We start from the raw sequence: 4,620 nt of genomic DNA, 5'->3' as shown, positions 1-4,620 counted from the left end.
TTTGAAACTCTCCATTCAAATTGGGTATATCTTTACTTTTCTCCTTTGCATTTAGCTTCTCTTCTTTTCACAGCTATTTGTAAGGCCTTCTCAGACAACCATTTTGCCTTTTTGCATTTCTTTTCCTTGGGGATGGTTTTGATCGCCACCTCCCATACAGTGTTATGAACCGCCATCCATAGTTCTTCAGGCACTCTATCAGATCTACTCTCTTGAATCTATTTGTCTCTTACATTATATAAACATAAGGGATTTTATTTAGGTCACAGCATAATGGTCTAGTGGTTTTCTCTACTTTCTTCAATTTCAGTCTGAATTTGGCAATAAGGAGTTCATGATCTGAGTCACAGTCAGCTCCCGGTCTTGTTGTTTTGCTAACTATGTAGAGCTTCTCCAATCTGATTTCGGTGTTGACCCTCCGGTGATGTTCATGTGTAGAGTCTTCTCTTGTGTTGTTGGAAGAGGGTGTTTGCCATGACCTCTGCATTCTCTTGGCAGAACTCTGTTAGCCTTTGACCTACTTTGTTTTGTACTCCAAGGCCAAATTTGCCTGTTACTCCAGGTATCTCTTGACCCACTTGTGGTTCCATTATCATGGAATAATAAAACAACAAAAAATAAAACAACGAAAATAGAATAACTTCTCTGATGGTCCAGTGGTTAAGACTGTGCTTCCAGTGCAGGAGGCACGGGGAATGTGGATTCAATTCCTGGCCAGGGAACTAAGATCCCATATGCTGTGCAGCATGGCCCCAAACAAACAAATAACAAATACAAAACCAACAATGAAAATAAATGGAGCACCTTACTGTCTCAGAGTGAATATTCTGCGCTGTTACTGTCGTCTCTGTAAATGTGTTTGCTTTAGTCTCTCTCTTTTTGTATCTTTTGTGTGCACGCGTGCACACACACACACACACACACACACACTGCCTCCCTTAAATGTAGAATTGATCAAATCCAAAATCAGTTCCAGTTTTGGATGCACAAGGATTGTAGTTCACTGTAATAGAGAGAAAGCAAGAAGTATGAACATGTTCATACTGGTTCATGCTATATTATTCTGATTTCATCCATTGCTTGCAAATGAATATCATCCAAATGGGTCTAAAGCTTCTTTCAATACAGGGTTAAAAAGGGCAGAGAACACAAACACAGCAGATGGCAAATGGAGCATAAAACTTAATTCTGAGATAAATGGAAAAGTGAAGTAGAGTCAAATTTTCCACGTCTTCTGATCAAATAATGGAAAGAGAAGGGCTCATCAAATGAGATCCTGGAAACAGAAGATGCTGAGTGTGAACAATTTTGAAATCCTATCCAAACCCCAATATACATGTACAGAAAACAAGTATCTGTGTGTTCTGTTAAACGGTTGTGTGGTTTCAGGATTTACTCCATTGCTGCGGTCAGCAGTTCTGAGTTCTATCCTCATCCTCGGCCAAGGACATCTTTGAGGAGACTTGCAATGTGCCCTCAGCCCGAGTCTCTGTCTTTAGTCCCCAGATCACTTTGAATGTTGTGTATATCCTCAGGTCAGCGCGCCCCTTCTGAAAGCACTTTTCTGCAGTGTTACGCTGTTACTGTCGGCATCTTAGTTATGGTGAATTCTGGTTCTTTAGGAGACTTTAGTTTGACCCATGGAAAACTGTCTGGGTAAGGGTAGCAGAGACACATTCTGAAACCTTACGTGGTCACGTGGTTTCAAATTACAGTGAAATCTGAGTTTTCAGTGCTTTTAATTTTCTCTAAGTTTAAAAGATGGAAGATATCAGGATAAAAACTGACTGGTATAATTGGAGATATTTTCAAACATGATTGATTTTGCTGTTGGTTAACACTAAGTTCCTTAATTTGATGTATATTTTAAAAAATATTCTCACATGTTTTATATAAACTTGTATGAGCCTAAAAACAATAACAACAACAAAATATCTGGATCTATTGTAATCAGCTTGATAACTTATTACCTTAAATGAGAAGGCAGACTATCCTTCCACCAGTGTCCACTTCATAAATATTTAAGTCCCTTGCTTGAATTAGAACACTGCACTTAAAAGCTATGAAGGACAGAACTATGAGTCCCTTTGAATTTAATGTTTAAAGGTGATCTAATAGAGAAATAATTTATGTCTTGGGCACAAATACAAACCAAACATGGCTTAATTCTTAATAATGAAAAATATGACAATATTCATTTGGGATGGTTCTCTTTTACTTAGCCTAATTGCTGTAAATCTAAAGTTATGACTATAATTATTTTTTAGTTCTTGCCTTATAAGTGGGTATTGATGGGAAATGTCTTGAAGCAAAATGAGTTCATTTTATATATCGAGTCTTTGTGAAGGCAAATCAAGTTTCCAAATAAGTTGGAACCAAATAGTTCCAACTCTCTATTGTTAAGACAAAAGGAACAAAATAGCCTTAACTTAGTATTTCCTCTTTCATTATTTTTACTTAAGCCTACACGTGAGCATTTCCTTCTCCCAAACCTTTGCATCAGCAGTTTCCCAACTTGCCTTACTATATTGATTTCATGCTTATGTCATTAATCATATCTGTCAGATTTTTTTCCCAGTGGATGGACAGCTTTAAAGATTGATTTCCATATCCAGAGTGTTAAATTTCCTTCCATTCCCAGGGTTCTGTTTGTAACAGTGCTCACTGAAAAATGCTATGTCAAAATTTCAGGCAAGTTGATCGATCTTTTGAATCTCAATCTTCTCATCTGTTAAAAAAAAAAAAAACAAGATCAAAACAGACTATATCTACATTTCCTGTAGCTTTAAGTAAGTATGTATAATGTGTGGCTAACATAAATGAATATAACAAATCTCTCAGTAGGATTTACAAAAATCATGAATTTTTACTACTTCTGGGAGGTAGTCAATAATATAATTTAGTCAGTAGATGGCACTGTTTATTATAGTATTAGGATTCAGAAAGAAGTCACAGAATTCCAATTAGCTACCTGATCAGGGTCTGAGTAGGAGAAGAGGAGGCTCTGTTCTTACAGAAGAAAAGACATAGATTCTTTAGAGTGACCTTGAGAAGGAATCTAGTCCATCTTCCTGGCTCATCAGGCCTTTACAAGGAAAACTCTATTTCAGACATTTTTCAAAGTGGTGGATATTTTTAAGCATACTTCATTTATCCCTTTCAAATTTGAAACACTCGGGAAATCTTCTATCCTAATTGCACTTTTTTTTTTCATGTCTTTGTATTTGGTCCTGAGTAAAATTAAGAACAATTCTTCCCACTCTTTTCCTGTATGATCCTTCAAGGTATATAGGGAACACTTACCATATGCATGTATTTTTTCTTTCTTGGGGTCTTCAGCCTGAAAAACACATCAAATTTGGGGGAATGACTATCCATAGTCTAAAATGTGAATTTTAATATTAGAATATTGTCTTGAATTCTAACATACCATTATATAAGCCCACATGTACAATTCAGTATCTATACAAGCATTTAGATGTAAAAGAATTAAAATATGTAAATGTTTACAGGACACAACATTAAACACATAGTATTTCCATTAGCCATAACCATCACAATTTTTGGAGAAATTTATAGATCAAAACAAACAGAATATAATTCATGTTCTCTCAACTACCATCTCTTAGTCTTTCTCTCATTTTGCCAATTTTTTTCATGAATTTAGAAGTTTCTAAATGAAAATAAATTAGTAATTAAAGTCCTATGTAAGTGAACACTATTAACTAAATATTCAGAATAGTTTTATTATAAATTCAGAGGGCTAACCATCTCAGATAATTATTACTTTTTTCTTTAAAAATGTCAAGAAAATATCAGAGCACTTCAGTTCAGTTCAGTTCAGTCCCTCAGTCGTGTCCAACTATTTGCGACCTCATGAATCGCAGCATGCCAGGCCTCCCTGTCCATCACCAACTCCCGGAGTTCACTCAGACTCACATGCATTGAGTTGGTGATGCCATCCAGCCATCTCATCCTCTGTCATCCCCTACTCCTCCTGCCCCCAATCCCTCTCAGCATCAGGGTCTTTTCCAATGAGTCAACTCTTTGCATGAGGTGGCCAAAGTATTGGAGTTTCAGCCTCAGCATCAGTCCTTCCAATGAACACCCAGGGCTGATCTCCTTCAGAATGGACTGGTTGGATCTCCTTGTGATCCAAGGCACTCTCAAGAGTCTTCTCCAACACCACAGTTCAAAAGCATCAATTCTTCAGCGCTCAGCTTTCTTGACAGTCCAACTCTCATATCCATACATGACCACTGGAAAAACCATAGCCTTGACTAGACAGACCTTTGTTGGCAAAGTAATGTCTCTGCTTTTCAATATGCTATCTAGGTTGGTCATAACTTTTCTTCCAAGGAGTAAGCGTCTTTTAATTTCATGGCTTCAGCCACCATCTGCAGTGATTTTGGAGCCCCCCAAAATAAAATCTGACACTGTTTCCACTGTTTCCCCATCTATTTCCCATGAATTCATGGGACCAGATACCATGATCTCACTTTTCTGAATGTTGAGCTTTAAGCCAACTTTTTCACTCTCCTCTTTCACTTTCATCAAGAGGCTTTTTAGTTCCTCTTCACTTTCTGCCATAAGGGTGGTGTCATCTGCATATCTTAGAAA

The 4,620-nt window shown here is 37.1% G+C and overlaps 1 long non-coding RNA gene across 1 annotated transcript; it reads right to left on the bottom strand.

Moving 5' to 3' along the window:
- Positions 1 to 2,439: 2,439 nt before the first annotated feature.
- LOC123327875 lies at positions 2,440 to 3,387 on the bottom strand. The gene is made up of 2 exons (XR_006542551.1): positions 3,304 to 3,387; positions 2,440 to 2,728 (listed from the first exon to the last, which is right to left on the bottom strand). It is a non-coding gene; the product is annotated as an uncharacterized LOC123327875 (long non-coding RNA).
- Positions 3,388 to 4,620: the final 1,233 nt, after the last annotated feature.

The sequence above is a fragment of the Bubalus bubalis genome, chromosome 10 (assembly GCF_019923935.1).
Source record: "Bubalus bubalis isolate 160015118507 breed Murrah chromosome 10, NDDB_SH_1, whole genome shotgun sequence".
NCBI lineage: Eukaryota > Metazoa > Chordata > Mammalia > Artiodactyla > Bovidae > Bubalus > Bubalus bubalis.
Note: the sequence above shows the minus strand (reverse complement) of the source record. Positions and strands in the feature narration are given on the sequence as shown.